This window comes from Corvus moneduloides, chromosome 6, assembly GCF_009650955.1.
Source record: "Corvus moneduloides isolate bCorMon1 chromosome 6, bCorMon1.pri, whole genome shotgun sequence".
Classification (NCBI taxonomy): domain Eukaryota; kingdom Metazoa; phylum Chordata; class Aves; order Passeriformes; family Corvidae; genus Corvus; species Corvus moneduloides.
The window spans coordinates 633,508-660,044 of NC_045481.1; the positions used below are offsets into that span (position 1 = coordinate 633,508).

Consider the following 26,537-nt stretch of genomic DNA (forward strand, 5'->3'; position numbering starts at 1 on the left):
AGGATCAGACAGTGCTGCTGCAGTTCCCCTGCCTCTGCCTCTCCTCCCGGGAGGATCCTGCCGCTGCTGCTCCCCTGGCTGAGCTGCAATCGGCTTTTCTGAACTCTGCCATCACCAGCCTATCGCTGTCCTTCCTTCCTTTCCTCAGAATAACAAATTGCAGCCTTTTATGTTGTTTTCTGGCCATTATCCCCCGAATTACTCCCTGCCTCCAGCCCCTCCAGCAGCTTTCCCTCAGTAAATACCAGCTCCAAAAGAGCCACTGGTGCCCTTTCCCAGTGCTTTTCCAACAGATTTTCAGGCAATTTTTCTTATCAGAGACCACCTGAAAGACACTGACAGAGCTGGTTCCAACCCCAGGGAATTCCCTGAGTGATGGGGAGTCACTGCAGGTGACACCATCACACCTGGACACAGCACAGACCTCGTGGCCAGCTGGTCAGCAGTGAGGGAAGCTGGAAGCACTTGTGGGTGGGAATGGAGTAAATCCCACCTTCCTCAATCCATCCATTGACCTCCAGTGCCAGAGAGACACAACCAGAGAATCCCGGAATGGTTTGGGTTGGGAGGGACCTTAAATCCCAGCCAGCCCCAGCCCTGCCCTGGCAGGGACACCTCCCACTGTGCCAGGCTGCTCCCAGCCCCAATGTCCAGCCTGGCCTTGGGCACTGCCAGGGATCCAGGGGCAGCCCCAGCTGCTCTGGCAATTCCAGCCCAGCCCCTGCCCACCCTCCCAGCCAGCAATTCCCAATTCCCAATCTCCCATCCAGCCCTGCCCTCTGGCACTGGGAAGCCATTCCCTGGCTCCTGTCCCTCCATGCCTTGTCCCCAGTCCCTCTCCAGCTCTCCTGGAGCCCCTTTAGGCCCTGCAAGGGGCTCGGAGCTCTCCCTGGATCCTTCCCTTCTCCAGGTGAACATTCCCAACTCTCCCAGCCTTTCCCCACAGGAGGAGTGCTCCATCCCTCTGATCACCCTCCCACCCAGGGAATCCTGTGCAGGATGCTCAGGAAGGAGCAAACTCCACCAGCCTGAAGCAGAACATCACCTAAGGTCCTGGGAATGGTCACTGTGTCCAGGGGCACTGGCCAAGATCCCTTTTCCCTTTGCTCCATGGGACTCCATGGAGTTTCCTGTCTGAGAACGAGCTAAGGGCGCCCCTGCTCTCATCCACCAGAGGTGCTCCAAGCCATTTCCCTCTGGAATGAAGTGGAATGAGAATAAAACCCAGTAAAACCCATCTCACTCTGCATAAACGCTGCCTGACACAAAATCTTCAGAGCACGAGCTGGGGACGTCAGAGCCATCACAGGATGCTCAACCCAAGTGATAAACTTCTCCCTCTCCAAGCCCATCCTCAGCAGCCTTCCCTAATCATAAATCATCTTGATTCTCTGGGAATCAAAGCCCTGCCAGAAATAGCACTTTCTCCCCGGGCTCTGCCAGGTGATGCTGATGGCTCGGATCTGCCTGACATGGGACTGTCTGCCCTGATTGCTCATCTTCCCTGCTCCATCAGCTCCCTGCCGAGAGAAAGCGCTTCCCTGCTGCCAGCAACGAGCCTGGAACCTGAGAAACACCCACATCAGATCAGAGCCACAGCAACATCCTCTCCAGAACCCTCCTTGGGGGTCGGAGCTTCACAAAGGGGTGAGGTCTCCTGTGGGACACTTCCTAAGGAGTCCCAAGGGTTTTCTGGGAGCACAAGGGTCAAACAGGATTGAATTTTCCAGGGACTCAGACCTTAAGCCTGGCACTCCCCCTGGGAAAGGGCCTGGAGGGACAGAACCTAGGGAATGGCTTCCCAGTGCCAGAGGGCAGGGCTGGATGGGAGATTGGGAATTGGGAATTGCTGGCTGGGAGGGTGGGCAGGGGCTGGGCTGGAATTGCCAGAGCAGCTGTGGCTGCCCCTGGATCCCTGGCAGTGCCCAAGGCCAGGCTGGACATTGGGGCTGGGAGCAGCCTGGGACAGTGGGAGGTGTCCCTGCCATGGCAGGGGTGGGATGGGTGGGATTTAGGGTCCCTTCCAACCCAAACCATTCTGGGATCTCTGGTTTTGGGATCCTGGTGCCTGACCCTGTTGGGGAAGATGAAACAGAAAAGCATTGTAAATATGATTGCCTGACAAAAGATTTTGGGAATATGAAAACTACAGGCAACATCGAAATGAAAGCCACTTTTGAAATACCAAGTCTTAGTTACTGAACAACTGGAAAACAATGGTATGGCCACTGAAGTAATCCCCTCTTGATGGAACAATACCCTCTGCTTGCAGGCAGGTCCAAGGGTCAGAGCAGACCCTACTAGCTCAGCAGAAGGGGTCCAAAGAGTAGTTTTGAGAAGTTAAGATGTAACACTCTATGGTAATATAAGAACTCTTATAGGCTGTATGTAAATGCTATAGGATTTGTATCTTGTATTAGATTGGTTAGTGACAATTAGAATATTCAGTACAGAAGATGATTTATTGTATTGTAACCAGGACTTCAGACACTTCCACTTCATTCCTTTCCTTCCTTACTTCCACTCTTGCTCTTACACCCTCTCTCTCTCTCTTACACCCGTTCACTCTCTTGCTCTCTTGGGCCTGCTCAGAGCTGAGTCTGGCAGCTCTGAGCAGTGCCCCTATACCCACGCCTTTACAATAAACCCCATGTGTCCCAAGACCTGCCTATAGAGATCTCTCCGTCTCCGTCCCGACCAAACCCGCCCGTAACCTACATGACCCCACAACACTTCCATGTGCCAGGGGTGGGAGCTGCACATTCCTCTGGGAGAGATCAGCTCACAGGGATGGTTTGGAGTGAATCATCCCGGCACATCCATGATCCCTTTGGAACCTTCCTGCAGGAGAAACGGCCTCGAAACCCCAAAGCACCTGGTTTAATGGGGAACCATCAAAGAAACTGGACCTCCCACCCCAGGAGTGACACGAACAGGAAGAAGCCGCGCTCAGAGTTGCAGAATGTTCTAGACCCAGTCAGGTCTGCGCCTCAGTCTCTGGGGGTCTGCACAATACCCAGAACAGCTGCTGCATTCCCAGAGAGCAAAGTGAATTTTTCACCCCCTCCCCTCCACACAATCCTGTGGAGAGCTGGCTGACCTCTCACAGGGGGCTGAGAGAAGTTAAGAATCACCACAACCTTCAGTAGATTTTGTAGCTGTATTTGTAATAATGGTCCTTAGTAATTAATTACCCTGTGATCTATTCCAGCTGAATCCACCCCTGGAAGGAAAACAGGCTCTGTTCTGGGTTTTATTACTTTTTGTGGCTGTTATTTAAAAATCTATTTTTATTCACCAGTGAAACCAAAACATGTTGATAGAATGAGGCAAACCCCTTAATTTTTCACAGAGCAATTGCCCAGCCAGAGCACTTCCCTGATACACCCTGACAGGAGAGGATGTATTACACCCTGCACAGTTACTATTTATATAAAAGAGAACTAATGAGAACAAAACAGGAATATAACACTGTATTTCTCCCTTTGCCCAAAACGCTGCATTTGTATCCCGTTATCAAGTCTGAAAACCCGGCTGGGTGCTGGCACCATCCATTACCTCGAGTTAATGCAAAACCCACGGACACCTGGGGGTCCTGAACTTGGGGTATTTGTGCAGCAGCTTTTTGCTGCCGTGGCTGCAGGGCCAGCAGGGACTCCCAGACCCCTCTGCTGTGATTCCTGCTCTGAACTCACTGCTGCTGGAGCCTCTTCCCATTCCAGCTTCTCACAAACAGCTCCCCCAGCCTCCAGAAATCTCAGATTTTACACCCTTTTTTTTTCCTCAATAAGTAATGGTCATGGAGGTCTAAAAATTAATTTCTATTTTCAATAACAATGAGAAGTGAAACATTTTGATACAGCAAGCTGTCTCTGATCACAAAGCAAATCCCGGAGAGACAAGTCACGGAAGGAAAACCTGAAATACTCTTGGGAAGCCAGGTTACTTTGATAATAATTCTTTTTTGTTTTAACCAGGGAAGGCAAATGAGACCTGCAGCTGACTCCTGGGGCTGGTACTGTTGCCTGTTCCACAGAACCACAGAATCCCAGAATGGTTTGGGTTGGGAGAACCTTAAATCCCATCCAGTGCCACCCCTGCCATGGCAGGGACACCTCCCACTGTCCCAGGCTGCTCCCAGCCCCAATGTCCAGCCTGGCCTTGGGCACTGCCAGGGATTGAGGGGCAGCCAGAGCTTCCATGGATAACCTGTTTGTTAGGATGCACTTAAATAAAAGCTGCCTTTCAGTGCAGGAGCCGCCAGCCCCCTCCCAGGCTCCCCCTTTGCATTTGGGGCAGATGGATTCCACCAGAGCTCTGTCCAACCTCCTTCTGCCGTGTTTGGTCACCCCAGCACAGAGGGGACCTCAGGAGGGCGATCCGGCCTCCAACAGGGGGTTGCATTCAACCACTGGAAACTGAAGGAAAAGCTGGGCATGGGCAAAACAAGACACAAATCGAATTGTCCGAGCTGCACAACGAGCCCTTGGTAGAGACGGGAACTTCACCTAAACTCATCAGTCATGGTTCAGCCCCTCGGTTTCCAAACCCCTCCTCCTTTACTGTGATAAACGGGCCTTTCTTCTCCCCATTTAGGTGCCATCTGATTTCTTACAGCTTAAAAAAATGCCACCCTTGCCTGCAGTTTCGTTAATGAAGAAAATAAACATTTCAGCACTTTCCAAATTTAATGTCAGAGGATGCCTCGCAGTTGGAAAACAAACCCATTTCCTGTAGTAATTTTGTTTGTCTTTTGTTGAAGGGAATCGTGGATCATTATCACCATGAACAAAGGGGGAAGGAGGAAAGCCCAAGGTGGCCTTTGAAGGGGAGGTGCCACACTGGCAGTGTCACCTAAACTGCTGGAACTCCCTGTGCCCTGAACGCTCCTGTCCAGTGCCTGATCCCCAGTTTCCCACGGCAACAGGAACAAGGATCGAGTGAGGAGCGGTCTCCCTGGGCTGGGAAGCGGCGCCCGGAGGAGAGAGCACAGCGGAGCAGAGCTGTCAGTGCAGGACAGAGTCACCAACACAGAACCATCCCGTTTGCACAGCTCCAGTGCCGGGCAGGGCTCTGCTGGGTCATTAATGTCCCATCAACGCCGCTCGCTGCGGGAAAAGCGGGACAGCACCGAGGGGACAGGGTCAGGCAGCGACGTGGGACGGGGGAACAGCAACGGGAGAGGCTGGCAGGGCACGGCTGCACCTGGGGACAGCCCCGGCCCTGGGAACGGGGCAGGGAGCAACTCCCACCCCCTCCCAACCCAAATCACTGTTGGGAGCAATCTTTAATCCCACCCAGTGCCACCCCTGCCATGGCAGGGACACCTCCCACTGTCCCAGGCTGCTCCCAGCCCCAGTGTCCAGCCTGGCCTTGGGCACTGCCAGGGATCCAGGGGCAGCCCCAGCTGCTCTGGCAATTCCAGCCCAGCCCCTGCCCACCCTCCCAGCCAGCAATTCCCAATTCCCAATCTCCCATCCAGCCCTGCCCTCTGGCACTGGGAAGCCATTCCCCCTTGTCCTTCCAGAAACCTGCCTTTATTTTCCTGCAGTGTCCAAGCTTGTCCACACTTGGAACTTCCCCTCATTCCCAACAGAAAGCCCTAGCTGTTCACACATCAAACCTCGCTGTGTTCACATAATCAAATCCTGCCTTCACCACTTCCCTCCACCTTTGAAAATGACACAAACAAACCCCAAGATGCCCGAGATTTGATTGAGGTGGAGCAGTATTTCTGCACAGTGTCTCCTCTCCCCCTGCCTGAGCTGCAGCTGTGTTCCAGGGACTGCCAACTTCCCTCAGGACCGAGTGGAAGCTTCACTGGAAGTCGCTGCCATCCCAGCACAGGCAGCACAGGAGCTCTGCTGGCATTCCTGGTGCACAAAGCACAGAGAAAGGAGGAGGGGATAAAACCTGGGCATCAAACCAGTGCTTGAGGGGCAGTGTGCTGGAGAGACCACAGAATCCCAGGATCCCTGAGGTGGGAAAAGCCCTCCCAGCCCATCCAGTCCCAGCTGTGCCCGATGCCCACCTTGTCCCCAGCCCAGAGCTCTGAGTGCCACCTCCAGGAATTCCCTGGACACCTCCGGGGGTGGGAACTCCAGCCCATCCCAATGCCTGACAACCCTTTCCAGGAAGAAACTCCTCCTGAGGTCCTTTGGAGTGCTGTCTCAGGGGAGGCTGGGCATGAGGAGCCATGTGGCAGCAAAGCCACACGGGTTATGGACACATCAGAAACCACGGATGCACTCGGGAATAGGCACAATGAAATTAGGGGTGCTCCCCAAAACCAGATGTGGGATCGGTGCCCCAGTGAGGGGTGTCTGCAGCAGTGCCCAGAGCGGGCAGCAAACAGGAGGGGCTGGAAACCACAGGGCAGCAGGAAAGCCATGGCACAGCTGCCAGCAGGGAGCCATGGGGGTCACTGAACAACTGGGGGCTGCAGGGGATGGGGACAAACTCCTCAGAGGGGACTGGCAGGGAAGGGGAGGTGGGGGGGAGCCTGGTGTGTTAGGAAGGGGTTGGGTGGCCAAAGCACGATGGGGATGAAGGGGTGGAGTGTTTAGGGGTAAGGATCAGGGGAAGGCCAACAGGGCAGAGATCCCGGTGAGAGCCTCCTCCAAAGCACCCAGCCACGAGGAAGAGGCAGATGAAATATTCCATCAGCAGCTGGGAGAAGTCTCCTGATCCCCAGCCCTTGTTCCCACTTCAGCTCACCAGATGTCTGCTGGAAATATGACACAGCTGAGAGGAAAAAGTTTTTAAAAGCCTTTAACAAATTAGAGAGAGGGCAGAAAAGAGCTGCAGAAATAATTTGGCTATTAGAAAAAGTTCTTTACCCAGGGAGATTCAAAGAGTTTAATCTGTTTAATTCATCAGAAAGACGATTAGGAGAAGCCTTGATTACAGTGAAGTGCCTTCCCAGGGAGCAAACAACAGGTACCAAAGGTCTCTAATCTGGGCCAGACAGGCAGAACAAACAGCTGTGGGCAGGAGCTGAAGCCAGGCAAACTCCAGGAGAGCCAGCACAGCCGGAGGAGCTGGGGTGGTTTAACCCCTGCAGAGAAATGCAGAGGAAAACAGCAAATTTACCTCTCTGCTTCGGGGAAATGGCCAGGTGAACACACAGAACGTCCAGCAGCCACCTCCTGTAGCCAGCCAATTCCACCTGCAGAGCTGCAGAGCTCTGCTGCTGCTCACATGGAGCTTCCCAGGACCACGGAGTCCCACCTGTGACCAGTCACACCTCGCCAGGAACAGCAAGGCACTACTAAATTATCCTGTATTGGTTTGAATAATAATTAACATTATCCTGTACTCTTTTTCAGCCATGGGTGGGGGATGACTTTGGGTAGGATCTTCCACAAGGACCTGGTGAAATTCTTGGAACATTCCTAATAACAAAGCACCTGTGCTGGCTCTCCCTGTTCTGACTGTTCCATAATTGTGGCTGGAGTTTGTTTGCTTCCAACTGGAAAATTCTTTGTGAGAGGCAGGAACAGCTTCTGGGAAGATGAGTACAAGATGAGTGTCACAGAAATTCTCTTGGCTCCAAGGCTCCTCCAGCAGCTGCTGTAGGGAAGGAGCACGGTGCCCATTGTTTGTACAGCTCCTCAGGGGGAGGGAGCAGCTTGGAGGGATCATTTGGGACCTTGTGGCTCTGCACAAGTCCCTGACAAGAGGGGGCAGCCGGGGGGGTCGGGCTCTGCTGGCAGGGAACAGGGACAGGAGGAGAGGGAACGGCCTCAGGCTGGGCCAGGGCAGGCTCAGGGTGGACAGCAGCAGGAATTTCCCCATGGAAAGGGTGCTCAGGCCTTGGCAGGGGCTGCCCAGGGAGCTTTGGAGTGCCCATCCCTGGAGGTGCCCAAGGAATTCCTGGAGGTGGCACTCAGAGCTCTGGGCTGGGGACAAGGTGGGCATCGGGCACAGCTGGGACTCTGTGATCCTGGAGGGCTTTTCCAGCCTCAGGGATTCCAGGATTCACCAGCAGAAGGTGGTGACACCAACAGCACGAGGCCATTTCAGTCAAACCTGCACATTTTTTCAACTTTTGCTAAAAAAACCCCCACAACCAAACACAATTAACTGGGTGGGTGGGAAAAGGTGGTTGTTTTCACCAAGAAATGACATTCTATTCTGATTTTCTGCTATCAATGCCTAGCAAAATTAAGCTCTGAGGTATAAAACTCTATAAAGCTTAATCGGTGTTTGGGATGCTAAGACGAATGTAAAGGTATTTCTCAATGAAAATGCACTATCAATTTGTTTGGGTTTTAATGATCCCGGCTAATAAAGAGAAAATTACAGGAGAGGGATGCTGCAGTTACAGCTGGGTTTGATTGAGCAGTTCATCAGGAGAGGCTGGGGCTCAGGGGAGGTTGTCAGATGCTTTCAGGGGGCAGGAGAAGATGGAGCAGAGTGGGACGATGGAAAACCCCCAGGAAATGGCACCAGCCAGGGCTGTGCTGTGCAATCCGTGTCATGTGAGGTCATATGGAAAACTGGAACAAACTCACAGGTGGAGGTGTGTGGAGATCACACATCTCACGGCCATGGCCAACTAACTACAGTGGGAGCCTTGGGAATGTCGTGAATGAGGTGAAAATCATGGAATGTCCTGAGCTGGAAGGGACCCACAGGGATCACCCAGCCCAGCCCTGTCCCTGCCCAGACCCCCCAACAACCCCACCCTGGGCATCCCTGGCAGCGCTGTCCAAGCGCTCCTGGAGCTCTGGCAGCCTCGGGGCCGTGCCCATTCCCTGGGGAGCCTGGGCAGTGCCCAGCACCCTCTGGGGGAAGAGCCTTTCCCTGATCTCCAGCCTGAGCCTGCCTGGCCCAGCTCCAGGCGCTCCTTGTGTCACACTTCATGCCATGGTTTAGTGGGAATGGTGGGATCTGCGCGAGGCTGGAATGATGATCTTAGAGGTCTCTCCCAGCCCTAACAATTCTGGCATTCTCTGCTCTGCACCATCACCCAAACTTCAGAGGTGCTGAAGACCAACTGGGATATCTGAATTCTCCTCTACTTGTGCCCAGCTAAACCCCCCTCAGCGAGGACACCACTCCTGACTCCTAAACTGGACCACTCTATATTTCACGATATCCTTTTCACACTCCTACCCTCACCCTGGTGAAACCTCTTCCTTTTCCTACCTGGACCTGTTGTGTCCTGGAGTCACTGCTGTGCTCCCAACCCAGCCTCCCCAGCCAGTGCTTCCAGCCGAGGAGGAACCCTCTGTTGTTCCGGACTGCAGCGTCTTTGCTACTCCCACCCGGCGTGCACGTCCCCCAGGTGCCAGCAGCTCCCTCAGGCCACAGAGCCCAGTGCCCTCCAAAGGCCCCAGAGGGGATCTGGGGAGGCCCCTGGGCTGCCAGGCTGTGCCAGGGGCCCGCAGTGAAGGGAGGCTCCCTGCAGCCCTGACTGGCATCAGCCCTTCCTCCTCCCCAGCCACGCCTGGTGTTGGCAAACATAGCAGTTTAAACATTTTTTATATGTGACTTTAGCCAGCTTTGTTCACCTTTGCCCCGGAGAAGGGAACTGAAGCTTCTTTCCAGGGCACTGTTTCTGTAGGTGAGGCCTGATGGGCTCAGCGCTTCCACAGACTGGGAGCAGGCCCAGCGAGATGAGGCCAGGACAGAACATCAACAGAACATCAGTGGCCATCTGTGCACATCTACCCCAGACTCTGCCTCTGCCAGAGTCGGGAACATCTCCTCCGGAAAAGACTGATAAGAAAACCAAGGAATGAAGATCTAATTAACATCAGAAGCAAAGAAATCCAGATCCAATAGGAGACCAAATACTGAGAACTACACAACTTGAGACCAATGAACACTGACCCAATTCGTTTCTATGAGTTTTGACTGTATAAAAGATCTCAAAAATCTAGTAAAGGTCATGTGTCATGGAATGATTCTCTCTGCACACCCGGGCTATGTGCGGATGAGATGATTTCTGTGGTACATCCTGGCCAGAATAAAGTAATGCCTTGACTCTCTAACATTAAAAATATTGTTGGAGGGTTTTGTTTTTCCCACGGTTTTGGTGACACTGGCAGTACCACTGACCAAAACCCTCCTGGGTGACCAGAGTGCCCCTGGTGAGCTGCAGGGCACAGACACAAGCACTTCCCGTAAGCAGAGAGGCGGAATTGCTTCCCATGGCAGTTCCCAGAGAATTGATTAGCGCTTGGCTCGTTGGCCCAATAGCAACTGATGGCTCTAAAGAGCTCCGCCGCCGTTCCTGCACAGCGCAGTGCACAGCAGCGGTGCCGGGGATGGATTTACTCAGCACGCAGCACAGCGTGCCACAGGAGGGGCAGGGATTAAAGGGTGGCGGGGTTGGAGGGAGCAGGGCAGCTCAGCAGCACCCATGTGCAAACCCCTCCCTGGCTGCTCCAGCCCTATCAGCCCTGCAGGTCTCTGCCACATGGGCAGCAGAGCTTGGTCCTGTCCCGGAGGAGAACACCCAGAACCTGTGCCTTTGGCTCAGCTTTCTCCTTGTGTGGGGCCAAGAAAGGGACCCACAGACTCAGAGTTTGGGCCACCGCTAGAATGACCGACAAGCCCCAGGGCCCAGGAGGGGCTTTGGATCCATGGAGGGCCGGCTCGGAGGTGTGACACCTGCTCCGGAGTTATGGCGAGTTCCCGTGGCACCCTGTCCTGCTATGTAGATTGTTCAGGTCTGACTGGCCCCTTGGCCCTCCTCCCTGTTTTATGTATTATTCCTTGAGTATGTATTATCCCTCATCAATATTAACGTCTTCTGGAAAGTTCCCTGTTACTCAACGCCCCATTGGTCCCCCTCTCCCTCATCCCTCCCTTCTTCTCCCCTATTGGATTGTTGGCTGTCAATTCATATCCTCCCCTCAGCCCTCTTCTGACTTGCTGCCCACTCTCCTATAAAGCCCTGGAACCCTTGTCACTCGGCATCTCTTGTCCCTGGAATAAAGCATCTCGTGTCCCCCCTCAAATAAGCCGCGCTGGAACCTATACAAGAGACCCCTCTTGTGCTCTTTATCTGAGATCAGCGCTGGATTACTTGCCTGCTTGTGCCCATCACTGCAGTGGCTGCCAAGGGGGTGTGTGTGGAGGCCCAACAGCCCCTCCTGAGCACTCTGTGCGGGGATCAGCACCCCCGAGGTAGCTTGGTCCCTGCGGGCGCTCGGGGAGAGCAGCGCTGCTTCCTGCAGCGAGCACAGCGGGCTGCGTCATCAGACAAGTCCTTTCTAAACAGTTTCATGTACTTAAAGTGGTTTAAAGCTTGAGTGCTTCATACAGGATCACAGAATCCTTGAATTATTTAGTTTGGAAAAGCCCTCCCAGCCCATCCAGTCCCAGCTGTGCCCAATGCCCACCTTGTCCCCAGCCCAGAGCTCTGAGTGCCACCTCCGGGAATTCCTTGGGCACCTCCAGGGATGGGCACTCCAAACCTCCCTGGGCAGCCCCTGCCAAGGCCTGAGCACCCTTTCCATGGGGAAATTCCTGCTGCTGTCCAACTTACACACCGCAGTTCCTGTTACACCCTCACCGTGCACAGAAAACAAAACACTTTGCGAGTGTTTCCATCTGAAAACCTTAAATCAAGCCACAACCATTTGGAACAACTCTACGTTTTCATCTCCCCCATGGAAAATTCTCTCTAATAAGGAAAGCAAGAGGAGAGCGAAAATCAAGAACTGCCCAACCTCAGAGCTCACTCCCATGGAGGGGAGGCTCGAGTGCCTCACAACCAGGCCCAACAGGGAAGGAGTGAACGCTCCGGAGAAAAGGCTCCGAGGCAGAAACACATCAAAACTGTGAAAAACGAGGTTCACTCTCCTGTGAGAATTTAAAGGGTTTAATAGAGAGACAAGAAGAGACACATAAAATAAAGCAAAGGGATAACGGCCGGGTGCCTTGGCGATCTGCCAAGAGCACACCTGATGCTCGAGGTGAGTCCTTTTTATACCATTTTTACTGTCTGTTCTCTACTCATATTCAAACTTTTCCCGGAGCTGTTCTGCATGGCCACTCCTTGGTTCCGCCTTTTTAGAGCATGCGTATTCTTCTGCCTCGCGGTTTTATTTCTTTTGATTCTTGGGCCTGGGCTCGCTAGGTGAGAGTTGATAGTAGAGTGGGCCTCTTAATTCTCCAGACAGTCAGGGCTGATTGCAGCTTTGGGCCTCTTTGCCCCCGGGCAGAGCGGTGATAGTGGCTCTTGGGCCTCATCCTCTGTTCCCTTGGAAGTTATCTTACCCGCTCACACTTGCTAAATTCTTGCTAAAAAGAAAGAAAACTACATCCACACAGCAAAAGCATTTCCAACATTATATAATATCTACCTTAATACTCGCGAGAAGCCAATATTACAATATATGTTTATAACAACACCTTATCCACGGAGCTGGCGGGGCACAAATCCCCACGGCACAGCCGGCAGATGAGCATTGTGGGACCCTTCCACCTTCAGATTTTCTGTCCTGTTCTATCCTGCTCCGGTTTGCTCTTGCGGGGGAGCTCCCAGCAGGGACAGGCGCTTGTCCAGAGAGGGCTCGGCGGGAGCACCGCAAGGCCCCGGGCTGGGAGGGGAGCGATGGGGCAGCACACACAGCAGCTCCTGAGCCGGGGGCAGAAACGCCTCCAGAGCGGGAGAGGAGCCCAAGGGTGCGACCGGGAGAGAAGGAAAAGCACGAAGGACACGCCAGGCCCCCACGGGGAGCGGTGCCCGCAGCAGGGCTCAGGGGCACGGCCCGGCAGCGCCGGTCGTACCCTCAAAGGCATGAAAAGGCCGGGCTGGGGCTGTGCCTTTGTGCTAAAAGCTTAACGAGAACAACTTCGGGGCTGGCCCTGATGAGCCGGGCCCCGGGAGCCGGGCTGCTAATGAAGCCGGGAGCTGGAAGTGCTAATTGGGTGAGGGACCAGCGGGATGAGGTGTTGCTGGGAGCGATTCAACAGCAAACACGGCATCAAAGGAGCGAGGAAAACTCCTCCGGCAGAGCCCAGACCTTGGGTTAAATGTTTCTCTAAACGACACCTCCCGCGGGCTCGGAAATCCCGACCTTTCGCGGCCCTTTAGCCCTGCTCTAGGAAAACTTTAATTACACGAGGAGCGAGCACAGGGACAAAGACCTTGGTGAAGGAGAGACGAGTGTCGGGTGCATCCTTCATCGCCGTTTACATGAAAAGGGGAACCAGCAGGAACAAAGGGGCTGAGGGTTTGTCTGCTGGAGCTGAATTAATGCAGCGGTGGCAGCAGCTCCCTCCGGGCCCGGAGAGCTCCCGGCCCTTGGTGAGCCCTTGCTAAAGCGCCTGATGGGATTTGGCTGCTGCTGGCTGATTAACCGGCGAGAGATAACGAGCGGCAGAGCTTGAGACACCCCGCAAGACGCGACCCAGGAAAGCAGGACAGGCCACCCTTTTCCCTACCAAAATCCATCAGAACACCAGGGTATCCTAAGGCTCACTGCTGCAGTTATGACCATTAAAATATTGACTTTAAAAAATAGACTGAAATTCACATTCGATTTAATTCCATTGTTCTCATTCCTCTCGAAGAATCAGAGTTTATTTATTTGGAAAATTAGCCTTCTGCATATCAGCCTTATTTATTCTGAAGAATATCCCTGATTCCTTTGCAAATAAGTTTATTGAAAAATATCCCTTATTCCTCTGTAAATGTGTTTAATATCGAAAATGCATTTTCAATCATTAAATCAGGAGACTGTTAAAATATCAGTGGAATTCCAAGACAGATTGTATCAGGGAAAAATTAGGTTTCCGTAATTGTTAATATCCTTAGCTGTAAATAACATCTCATTTCGGAGCAATTGCTTTATGAGTCTCTAAGTCTTATTTAATTAATGAGTACACTTTGCATCAGTGACAAACTACACATTCAGCAGAATTAAAGATGCACATTCTGTTAGGGGAGCATTAAGTGCAGCTTTATCAGGGATTTAATGAATTACAGCAATATTCTAATATGAAAAACTCCAAGGGGGCATCGGCTGTGACACGAGAGCATTTTTAAATCAGGGCATGCAGCTTTCTTAGGGCCTTACAGGACAAGTGGTGCCTACTTTTGCTTTTTAAAGCCAAAAAATGCTTTGTGTTCCCAAGCCAAGGTGGAGCAGGGTGAGCCCCAGGAGGCCTCTCCCGAGGAGGGCACAAGAAGTGGAACTGATGTCATGTTCTGAGCCTGCTCTGGTGTCCCTCCCCTCCACCTGTGTCCCAAAGGCAATGAAAGAGAAAAAGGGCTGAAAAATGCAGACGGAGAGGGGTGGGAGCAGGGAGGGGAAGCAGCAAGGAGGAAAGTGAGGGAGGGTATCAAAGGAGGGGTGAGGGATTTGCACAAATCAAAGTGGGCCCCCAGTCAAGAGGGGATCACTTACAGGGAGCTCGGAGTCAGGATCAATGATCCAGCTTTAATTAAGGGCCTTTGAACAGCTCGGGGGCTCAGCCTTGAACAGAGAGCCACGGATGTGTGTTCATGTCCCTCAGGGAATGTGTGTCCATCATCTCCCCCAAGGAATGTGAGTCCATCATCTCCCCCAGGGAACGTGTGTCCATCATCTCCCCCAAGGAATGTGAGTCCATCATCTCCCCCAGGGAACGTGTGTCCATCATCTCCCCCAAGGAATGTGAGTCCATCATCTCCCCCAGGGAACGTGTGTCCATCATCTCCCCCAAGGAATGTGAGTCCATCATCTCCCCCAAGGAACCCAAGGAATGTGTGTCCATCATCTCCCTCAGGGAATGTGTGTCCATCTCCCTCAACGCTGCCACTCACCTTGGAACCAGGGATGGATGGAGCCAGTGACTGAGCAGGGAATGGAATAAGAGTTCCAGACTGGTGTGGGTTGGAAGGGACCTTAAATCCCACCCAGTGCCACCCCTGCCATGGGCAGGGACACCTCCCACTGTGCCAGGCTGCTCCCAGCCCCAATGCCCAGCCTGGCCTTGGCCACTGCCAGGGATCCAGGGGCAGCCCCAGCTGCTCTGGGCGCTCCTCACAGGGAGGTGCCCCCCTCACGCTGTTGATCTCTGGCTCTGACAGACAAGACATCACATGGGGTGTCCCCAGGACACCAAACCCCACAACCAGACAGGATTTTAGGATTTCCCTTCCCTGAGCATCTCAGGATTACAAACACCAGCCCTGGCCAACAAAGGCAGCATGGTTTCCCAGGAGGGAACTGAGCTCCTTTGGGCTTTCTGGCTATTGGTGCTGGCTGTGGCCACCAGCAGCCACCAGCAAGTGTGCGATGAGCCGTGTGTGGGACAGGCACTGCCTTCACTTCTGGACAATGGCCCAGGGCACGGTGTGGAATTAATTGTGCACAGCATTCACTCCAACTGCTCCTTGCCTGCCTGTGGCTTCCTGAGGCCGCCCACTGCAGAGGGAACTGTGAACAACCAAACCAAACCCCCACCCCTTCCATCCCTGCTCCATAAGGCAGAGACAGCTGGATTCAAAAAGCAGATTATGTATTTTAATCGGTGCTGATCAGTCATAGCTGCTGATTTTTATAAATGACATTAAAATAAGAGAATGTTTCAGCAATAATGTCATATTATGACAAGCCATTGGTTTGACTGCTGCCTCGTAAAATAATGCATGAATAACAAAAAGCATATGAAATGAAACCTCAAAATGATGAGAAATAACGTTTTCAGTTCTCAAAATGTTTAGAGGAGAATTTCAGAAGTTGGAAATGCCTCACCTGGTTTTAGCTTAGTTGGACAAGGCTTTCAGGCACAGGGTGGGATCCTTGGGGTTGTCCTGTGCAGGGCCAGGAGCTGGACCCAGGATCACACAGAATCCCAGGATATTCTGCATTGGAAGGGACCCACAGGGAGCATCCAGTCCAACCCCTGGGTGCATGGCCCACACAGAGGTCAAACCCACAGCCTCACTTATCAGCACCAGCTCTCACCAGCTGAGCTGACGTCCCTCGATGGTCCCTGTGGGTCACCTCAGCTCAGGATATTCTGTGACTCCACAATCCCAGACTCCTGCACCCCTGGACGTCTCCTGTGAAGGGGGAAATAGAGATTTCCTTCAACCCACCAAACAGGGGCACGAAACCCCACTACAGACCAGAGCCTGGCACTGCCCTGCCAGGACCTGAGCTCACCCCCCTGGAGGAGGGAGCAACAACCCAGAATAAACACCAAAAACCCCTGTGGAAACTGCCCTGGGCTCCAGCCGTGCCTACACCCCCGTGGGTGCTGAGTGACCGCTTGGGCACCGGCCGGGGCAGTGCCCCGTGCCCAGTGCCACCCTCCAGGCAGGGAGGGAGGAATTCAGTGTCACCTCTGCACACCCCATCATTTGCAGGATATGCACAGATCCAGACCCTCCTGACAGGTCTGGGTACAAACCTGTGGACTCCGTCTGTGCCTCCACAGCAGCACCAAACCCTCAGCACAGCCCGGCCCCTCCTCCTCTCCCAGCTGAGCACGGGAGGGTTTTCCAGGGCCATTCCATGATGCCTGCTGAGCCCTCCTTGGGATGCAGGGGAGCACGGCCAGCTTTCCAGAGCCCTGTCTCTGGGTTTGGGATGCAGGTGCCAGGCTCCCTCTCGCTGCTCTGCTCTGATAGCAGGAGAGATAACCGGGATAACTGGGATAACCAGGATAACCGGGATAACCAGAGCCGAGGGCAGCACCCCCCCCAAACCAGCACTCCTGGAGCCACACGGGGCCGTTGCTGGCCAAGGGTTTTATTGCTGCAGGGTTTGGGTTTAAATACTGCCATTCCCAACCTGGAAGTGCAGTTTGCTGTTAGAAACATCCACGCGTGCGATGGACACTGAGCACATGGGACTGACAAAAGTCAGGTTCTTCCTGCTCCCTGCAAGAGGTGAGAAACTCCAACAGCTCATCCGAACTCCAAAGGGCTGGATGGCTCCCAGCTGCTTTTCCAAGGGTCCAGATCCCAATCCCGGAGTTTAGCTCCTTCAGTGCTGGTGCTGTCACAACAAACCGCCTTTCCCTGGATGGCAGAGAGAGGCAGAACTTGGGCTCCTCCTACCAGGCCAAAGGGAAAGAAAAATCAGATTAGCAGCATTCCATCCCCACTGGCATTCCCTGTACCCTTTGGCTGGATGGGAGCGGACACAGCAGTTTAGAGTTCATGGAAACAGCCTGGGAGAGCTGGGGGTGCTCACCTGGAGAGGAGAAGGATCCAGGGAGAGCTCCGAGCCCCTTGCAGGGCCTAAAGGGGCTCCAGGAGAGCTGGAGAGGGACTGGGGACTGTAGGTTAAAGGGTGAGTCGGTCGGGACGGACGTAGACGGATGGAGAGATCTCTATAAGCAGGTCTTGGGACACAGTTGGTTTATTGTAAAGGCGTGGGTATTGGGGCACTGCTCAGAGCTGCCTGACTCAGCTCTGAGCAGGCCCAAGAGAGTAAGCAGGTGAGAGAGAGAGAGAGGGTGTAAGAGCAAGAGTGGAAGCAAGAGTAGAAGTGGAAGAGAGGAATAGAGAAGTGTCTGAAGTCCTGGTTACAATACAATAAATCATCTTCTGTACTGAATATTCTAATTGTCACTAACCAATCTAATACAAGATACAAATCCTATAGCATTTACATACAGCCTATAAGAGTTCTTATATTACCATAGAGTGTTACATCTTAACTTCTCAAAACTACTCTTTGGACCCCTTCTGCTGAGCTAGTAGGGTCTGCTCTGACCCTTGGACCTGTTTGCAAGCAGAGGGTATTGTTCCATCAAGAGGGGATTATCTTCAGTGGCCATACCATTGTTTTCTAGTTGTTCAGTAACTAAGACTTGGTGTTTCAAAAGTGGCTTTCATTTCGATGTTGCCTGTAGTTTTCATATTCCCAAAATCTTTTGTCAGGCAATCATATTTCCAAGGTTTTCCTGTTCCATCTTCCCCAACAGGGGACAAGGCATGGAGGGACAGGAGCCAGGGAATGGCTTCCCAGTGCCAGAGGGCAGGGCTGGATGGGAGATTGGGAATTGGGAATTGCTGGCTGGGAGGGTGGGCAGGCCCTGGCACAGGGTGCCCAGAGCAGCTGGGGCTGCCCCTGGATCCCTGGCAGTGCCCAAGGCCAGGCTGGATCTCTGCAGGTGTAAAGATCACCCAAAATGGAGCCAAAAGCAGCAGCGGCGCCTTGGCCTGTTGGATCTCCAGGACTACAAAAACAAGGAACAAAATGACAGCCAGAGCCCCCACACTAATGAGAAGTGAGAGGAGGAGGTGGGGAAAGGAGCTGGGTAAGGCCATCAGGAGCAGCAGCCACGGCAGATGGATCGCTAAGGCAATTACAGCCCCAGCACGTGGCACAGGGAGAAGCACCTCTGCTGCTCAGGGAGCTCAGCTGGGAGAGAAACCCGAGCACAGACCCACAGCTCGGTGCCAGGGAGGAGGATGAGGCTGTGCTGGCAGAGCCCAGAGTGCCCCACCTGGGGCACCAGAGGGGACTATGGCTCATCCCAGAGCTGCCAGGGGCTCCTGATGTGTCTAAGCATGTGACTGTGAATACGTTAATTAGTGTTAATTAGTTCCAATTAGCGACTCGAGTGCCAAGGTCCCCTCACCAGCTGCCCCCTCCTGTCAGGGACTTGTGCAGAGCCACAAGGTCCCCCCTGAGCCTCCTTTGCTCCAGCCTGAGCCCCTTTCCCAGCTCCAGCCCCTTCCCAGCTCCGTTCCCTCCTGGAACTGTATTTCCAGTCCAGCCCCTCCACGTCCTCCCTGCCATGAGGGGCCAGGTGAGGTGGATGTTCCCCCATCTGGCAGATTCCTGCTCAGCATCAGCTCAGCGGGAGCTGCTCCACTGTTTTGCTAGATTTTCTTTACATTTTAATCAACAGTAAAATCCTTCCAAAGGATTGATTCCAGCACTGGCGAGGCCCTGCAGAGTCTCAGTGCAAACACTTCCACACGGCAGTGATTTCCAACATGCAGCTATTCCTTTTCAGTGCTCTTAATCCATTTAACTTCTGCTTTCATAGTGCCTTACTCAATACACTGGAGGGTTTTATGTTGGAGTTAAAGCTTTTGAAAAGCCCCTGTGCATTACACAGGTCACTGGTGTTCTCCAGTTTTACAAACTCCCGTAATATCTGCAGCTTTTATATTATTTCCTTGCACAAGGAGAGGTTAAAAACTGTGTAAACACTTGAGGACCTGAAGCTGAGTCGAGTGCTGGTTTGCTTTACAGCCTCCGCACACGCAGGGTAGAGGAGAGCAGTAGTTTAGAATTCCAGAGTTTGTCATTCAGGCGTCACCACATCTTCCCTTCCTTCTTGCTGTTTTTGTTTCTTTGGGCCTTGTCTGCCATTTTAGATCTCTGGCTGTTTTACAGCAATGGCCTCATTGAAGGATTTCTGGCCCTGGGAGCTGTGGAAGGGAATTAGCAGAGGGGCTGGGAGGGTCCCCAGGCACAGCAGGTAACCCAAAGCCAGCGCTAAAGGTTCAGAATCCTGCAATCTTTAGGGTCAAAGGGACTCTAATACCAAGTCCAAATACCAACCCACCACTGCCCCCCGTCCCCACCACTTCCACACGGCTTTTAAATCCTTCCAGGGATGGGGACTCCACCCCTGCTCTGGGCAGCTGTGCCAGGGCTGGACAGCCCTGTCCACAGAGAAATTTTCCCTGATACCCAACCCAAACCTTCCCTGGCACAACACTTGGCACTGGCCAAGAGATCCAGGGGCAGCCCCAGCTGCTCTGGGCACCCTGTGCCAAGCCCTTCCCACCCTCCCAGCCAGGAATTCCTTCCCAATATCCAAATGAAGTGCTCCCTCCTCCAGGTTAAAGCCATTCCCTGTCCTATGTGAGCTGGCAGGGCTCGCCCAGCCCTACCCTGAGCAGGCAGATGGGGGAACAGCTTGGAGTGTGCCACCATCCACGGGAGCAGGGGACATCCCAGCTGGCATCTAGAAGAAGCAGTAGGCAAGTGATTTCCAGGAAGAGCAGTGATTTCGGAGTCAATGAGCCATTTAATCTGCAAAGCCCTCTGCTATGGAATTGTCTCCGTGGGGAAGGGGAGCTGGGTGAGCTGAGTGCCTGCTGGAAGGTCAGGCATGAAGTCACTGGAAAATCAGGACTGAGCTCTGTGCCTGTCTCTGGCTGGTGTTTCATCCCTGGAACGTGACCTCGGAAGGGAGCCTTCGGTGGGGCCGCGCGTGGTTGTGTCCCTGCTCCCCTCACAGCCCCCCAGGATCTGCTGCCAGAGGGAGGAAAGCCCTGTCTGCACTGTGGATGGATGCCCCAGGGGAAAAGTCCCTCTGTGGGTTTTACTGCTTCCAGCGTCCTGGAATAAGGCTTGGAGAAGGCCAGAGGGGCTTCCCTGGGCACCATCTCCAGGCACACTTGGTACCAGCAGCAGACTCTGAATCCAGAGCCAGGCAAAGCAAAAAGCACCTCCTGTCTCCTCACATGAAGGATCCCAGACTGTTTTAGGGTGGGAAAGGACCTTAAATCCCACCCAATCCCAGCCCTGCAGGGACACCTCCCACTGTCCCAGGCTGCTCCCAGCCCCAATGTCCAGCCTGGCCTTGGGCACTGCCAGGGATCCAGGGGCAGCCCCAGCTGCTCTGGCAATTCCAGCCCAGCCCCTGCCCACCCTCCCAGCCAGCAATTCCCAATCTCCCATCCATCCCTGCCCTCTGACAGTGTCCCATAAGGAGTGAGTGAGGAGAAGGGACAGCCCGGTGAGGGATGGGAAGGGGCGGCTCCATGGGGTGTCTGCTCTCAAACAGGAGCACCTTCCTCCTGCAGACGTGGAAAACCCCCATGCAAGCCTTTAAATCACCTCACTGTGCCTTGCCCTGTCAGTGCCCATGCATGGGATCCTGGTGATGGGGCCATGTGAGCGTTTCATGTTATTTTAATTTAATTTCTGCCAAGCCTTTCATACTCGGAGGTGCATCATAAGGACACCCTGTGTGCTGAGACACGAGCTGGAGGGGAGGGAAAGGAATGCATGTCATCAAACAGCAAAAACAATCAGTATCAAAGCTGTTCTGCCAGGGATCGAGACTGGGATTTTTAAAAATCATTTTTAAAAATGGACTTTTCAGCTGAACCACTCTGGAGCCTGAAATGCTGCATTCAAGGGAAAGGAGAAGGGAATTATTTTAAATGAGGAAATTAATCTACAAATCCCTGTGCTTCCCAGAAATCTTCTGCCTACAGAGTCCCAGACTGTTCTGGTTTGTGTAACTTGTGGTGGCCCCAGTTTCCACGGAGAGGGCAGGGATCCTCCTGCAGACACCGCAGTGTTCTCTGAGCGGGGATTGGAACAGCGTGGAGAGAGAGCCCGTTCTAAGGTCCAGCTTTTGTCACCAGCAAAAAGGAGAAATAAATATTTGTGAGTTCTACACTGGCTAATTACGGCTCCTCACAGTTTCTTTTTAATTCAAGAGGAATTAAACCAGGGCGGTGGGAGCAGCATTAGCCCAGATCTCAGAAGGGCCCCAAGGGAGGGAGCGGAGCTGGGCAGAGGGGACAGCGGGGCAGCTCCATCCCTCCCTCCCTCCCTTGTCCCCTCCTCACCCTGAGAATGCGGTGCCACCTCCCCGCAGCTCACCCGAAGGACCCGGGACTGGGAGCACTGCAAGCCCCAGCCCCTTCCCCCGTGCAGCTCCCATCGCATCCCAGCACGCTGTAAACCAGGAGCTAAACAGAGCCACGAAATGCCCAGACTGGAGCTCCTGGGCGGCCCAGAGGCAATTTAACAGGGCCGGTTAATACCTCCCGATCTTTAAGTTCCTGCCGTAATTGCTGCCAGCCCTAATTGGCGCCCAGTAATTATCTCGGCGGCACTCAGCTCCCCGCAGGTCACCGGGGGGAGCAGCAGCCAGAGGCGTTGCGGAGCCGCTCTCCCGGCGCAGCCCCGGGCTCAGGACGGACCCTCCGGCACCGCCGCCCCTGCGCTGGGCGCTGCCCGCTGCTGCTCGGGGCTGCCGCAGCAGGCAGAGCAACCTGCGTTACACTCACCCCCTCGCCCGCTCCTCCTGTCTGTCTCTAACACCCTGCTGGTGTGCTTTAATTCACGAGGGGCCGGGCTCATCGAAGCCTGGGGTCTGTTCAAGGGGGGACGCTGCCCCCTGCCCTGCTCAGGTGAGACCCCACCTGCAGAGCTGCCTCAGGCAGCCCAACACCAGCAGGACCTGGAGCTGCTGGAGCCAGTCCAGAGGATGCTCCGAGGCCTGGTGCCAGATGTGCCCTTTTAATTCAACACTCTTGAGGTAAAGAAATTCAGCCAAATTAAATTTAATAAAGAAATAGATTTTATTCCAGGACCAAAAGATCGGTCACACAGAGAGCCACGATCGAGGAAAGCAGCCCCAGCCCGGGGTCGGAGCTGGGTGAACACGCACAGATCTGATCTCTATCGCACCAGAGCTCCCAAGTTCACAGGTGCTGCTTCAGCTGGTCCCTTCTTATGCAGTTTTTGGGCAGAGTCCGAATTAATTCTATTCTTCTCGTAATTTTAGCATATTCATGATGTTTTCTTGTCCCAAAGTTGGGCTGCACAAAGCCTTTCCTGGGTCTGATGAATTGTCCATCCTGGGTGATGAGTGGGCCATCCTGGATGATGGATGGGCCATCTCTGGTTCCTGGAACAGTTATTTTTAGTTCCCGGAATGTCCGATTCCTTATCAGATGAGATGTAGATATCAGAAGGTGGTGATCAAGTCTTCATGGTGCAAACCCCACCTGGGTGAAATCCTCACTTATTGTGAGAGAACTACTTTTGGTGTCGTGAAATTTTTCTCTCAGACAGGATTTTGAAACTCAGTCTCTACATGGTCTGATTACATTCCAGTTTTATACATAATAGCACGAATTACATACTTTATTTATAACACTCTGAACCTAATAATTCCCAAAATCTGATGATCTTCATGGACAGAAGACGATTCCTTAAGTATTTCTATCTCTGGAAGCAAAAGTAGTTGTAAAAACTGAAATAGGAAAGTAGAACTGCGGAGTTCTCGGTATAATTTGGAATGGAACCTCGCAAGCAAGACTTTAAAACTTCATTAATGCAATAAAGAATAATAATAACGAAGCCTGAAGTCTACTGCATTGAAGATGAGGTTGTTTCAGTCAGCTCTGACGGGCTCAGAGCAGCACCAGCCTCTGCTGGGGTCCTGCTCAGGGGTGAGGGGTGAGGGGGCGGCTCCATCCATCACCGCCAGCTCATCGAGCCCTCCACAGCCATCATCACTCTGCAGGGCTTTGAGAAGCAGGGTCCTGGCTCGGCCTCCCAAATCCCTGGTGTGGCAGGGGAGGGGGGGGGGAACCTGGCTGCAGTAACTCCAGGTCACACAGGGACTGGGCGTTTCTGCTGTGCTGGGTGTCGGAGGCAGCGGATGCAGTGCTGCCTTCCCTACGGCTCAAACCCTTCTTTAAAATAAAGATCTTTATTGAAATCTCACTCTCTGTTTTTTAGGGAGTCAAATGATTGTGTCTGCACTCTCCACTTCAAAAACAAACGTCCTCTCATCACTCGTTCCTGCAGGTTTCAACCACAGCCCTCCAGCCTGAGCGTAAATGGAGCTGCTGCCGTTTGAACCCACCAATTAACACATAAAATCACCAATCCCAGACTGGCTGGGGCTGAAAGCACCTTGGAGCTCATCTCATGCCACCCCTGCCAAGGGCAGGGACACCTCCCAGGGGATCAGGTGGCTCCAAGCCCTGTCCAGCCTGGCCTTGATGTAAAATGTTCGGGGGGGACTCGTGTTCAGCCACCAACACCACTGAAACAACCACCACGAGGCTTCAAAGCCAGAGTCCCCCCACCTGAGGGCCCAGGAGCTCAGAACTGCCCCGCTCCTGCTGCAGGGCTTGTCCTGTTCCCAGACGGGACCTGGAGCACCTCCAGCATCCCCTGCCGGGCGCTGCTCCCCCAGGGACATCCCAGATAATTCTGCTGACAAGCTGTGTCCCCTGCCACCGTCCCACACACACTGGTGGCCCTTCCCCTGCTCCCAGGGGACCGAGGAGGCTCTGGGAGGAGGAGGAGGAGGGACGCAGCAGTCACACACACCGCGGGCATTCCCTGAGCTTCAGCCACGTTACCGAAACAAGTGACTTCCTGGAAAGCTCAGGTTTTTGTCAGGATGATGTTTTTGGGGTAGAAGCTGACCTTTCAGTCCATTTCCCAGCAATCAAGTGGATCCTGATGTGTATCATTATTGTTCCAAAGCGGGCGTTACAAGGATTTAAATCCTCTCCTGCTCTTGTTTGGTTTTCCTAAACTCCCTCCTGGTTTTGCCCAGTTTGACCCCGACAGGCAGCAGGCAGGTGCAGCAGCACCGAGGAGGGGTCGCAGTTTGGATGGAGAATGCAGCCCCAGGAGTTCACTCCCTCACAGGAGCCCCCACGGTGAGCTCAGCCCAGAGGATCCCTCCTTGCTCCATGAGCAGGTGATGCCGTTCCTGCCTGTCCTCCCAGTTTACACCCTGCACACCGTGGGAAGCTCCAGGAGCGGTTTAAGCCCCCCTGGAACAGCCTGGGTTGGGATCTCAGCAGCAAAGCTCAGCTTTATCCCCCCTTCCCAAGCACTGTGTGCTGATCCTGGCCCCAGGCTCAGAGCCAGCCTGGCCCCGGCCCTGCTCCGTGCCCCGGGAGCCCAGGGCAGCAGGAGAACCTGCCCAGGTCAGTGCCAGCCCTGCCTCTGCCCTTGGCCAAGCCTGGCACAGGAAGGCACAGAGGAACTGCGGGGTGAAGATCCAACAGCTGCAGCAGTGGGTTCCCTGCTGCTCCTCCCTGGGAGCTCCAGAGGAAAACAGAGGTAGAACAGGTTAGGACAGAGATAGAACCCCACAGGAGTGGTGACAGCTGACACCACAGAACATTCCCTTACCTGCATTTTTTAGCCTCTAAACCAACTAACTCTGCCAGGGTGTTTTGATTTTCAGCCTGCGATAGCAGAAGGGCAAACCTGGTCCTTGGGCGTTCCTATTCTGCAACTCCATTATTTTATTATGTGAGTTTTGACATGAATAACTGTCTGGTTTGGCTGCCTGGATCGAGCTTTACATTTTCATTGGAGGTGAAATCTCCCACCTTCCCCCCTCCCCATGGCATTCTCCTTCCTTCTGCAATCCAAGTGTCCTTTCAAGTTCTTCCTAATGGATTTAGTAAATGGATCAATTAGGCAGAGAAAGAACACCGAGGTGCTTCTGTGCAGAAGAGTATTTTATGTTTGATATACTGAGTCAGAGCTAAGTAATTATTGCCATTTAATATTTATTTAATGTATATGATGAGCTGCTACAGCCAGGAACTCGTGGAATAAAACAGCCTCTCCTCATTTTCCCTGCAGCTCCTTAATGAGGGAGCTCTGAACAGGCGGATGATGGGAGCGAGCAGGAGAAGAGATTGCTTTAAATGCAGTGGTGTTGGACTGCATCTCCCGAGGGCTGGGTGCTGCTGGAGCACACGCAGCTTCGCCTGCCTTCCCTGGGGAACAGCTCCGGAGCCCCGCACTGCCTTCCCTGGGGAACAGCTCCGGAGCCCCGCACTGCCTTCCCTGGGAACAGCTCCGGAGCCCCGCACTGCCTTCCCTGGGGAACAGCTCCGGAGCCCCGCACTGCCTTCCCTGGGAACAGCTCCGGAGCCCCGCACTGCCTTCCCTAGGAACAGCTCCGGAGCCCCGCACTGCCTTCCCTGGGAACAGCTCCGGAGCCCCGCACTGCCTTCCCTGGGAACAGCTCCGGAGCCCTGCACTGCCTTCCCTGGGGAACAGCTCCGGAGCCCTGCACTGCCTTCCCTAGGAACAGCTCCGGAACCCCGCACTGCCTTCCCTGGGAACAGCTCCGGAGCCCTGCACTGCCTTCCCTAGGGAACAGCTCCGGAGCCCCGCACTGCCTTCCCTGGGAACAGCTCCGGAGCCCCGCACTGCCTTCCCTAGGAACAGCTCCGGAGCCCTGCACTGCCTTCCCTAGGAACAGCTCCGGAGCCCTGCACTGCCTTCCCTAGGAACAGCTCCGGAGCCCCGCACTGCCTTCCCTAGGAACAGCTCCGGAGCCCCGCACTGCCTTCCCTGGGGAACAGCTCCGGAGCCCTGCACTGCCTTCCCTGGGAACAGCTCCGGAGCCCCGCACTGCCTTCCCTAGGAACAGCTCCGGAGCCCTGCACTGCCTTCCCTGGGAACAGCTCCGGAGCCCCGCACTGCCTTCCCTAGGAACAGCTCCGGAGCCCCGCACTGCCTTCCCTAGGAACAGCTCCGGAGCCCTGCACTGCCTTCCCTAGGAACAGCTCCGGAGCCCCGCACTGCCTTCCCTAGGAACAGCTCCGGAGCCCCGCACTGCCTTCCCTGGGAACAGCTCCGGAGCCCTGCACTGCCTTCCCTGGGGAACAGCTCCGGAGCCCTGCACTGCCTTCCCTAGGAACAGCTCCGGAGCCCTGCACTGCCTTCCCTGGGAACAGCTCCGGAGCCCCGCACTGCCTTCCCTGGGAACAGCTCCGGAGCCCCGCACTGCCTTCCCTAGGAACAGCTCCGGAGCCCCGCACTGCCTTCCCTGGGAACAGCTCCGGAGCCCTGCACTGCCTTCCCTGG

The 26,537-nt window shown here is 54.1% G+C and overlaps 1 long non-coding RNA gene across 1 annotated transcript; it reads right to left on the reverse strand.

Annotated features, from left to right (window-relative positions):
- Positions 1–589: 589 nt before the first annotated feature.
- LOC116445759 lies at positions 590–19,572 on the reverse strand. Its single transcript, XR_004240874.1, has 3 exons — positions 19,485–19,572; positions 15,726–15,729; positions 590–602 (listed from the first exon to the last, which is right to left on the reverse strand). It is a non-coding gene; the product is annotated as an uncharacterized LOC116445759 (long non-coding RNA).
- Between the last annotated feature and the right edge of the window lie 6,965 nt (positions 19,573–26,537).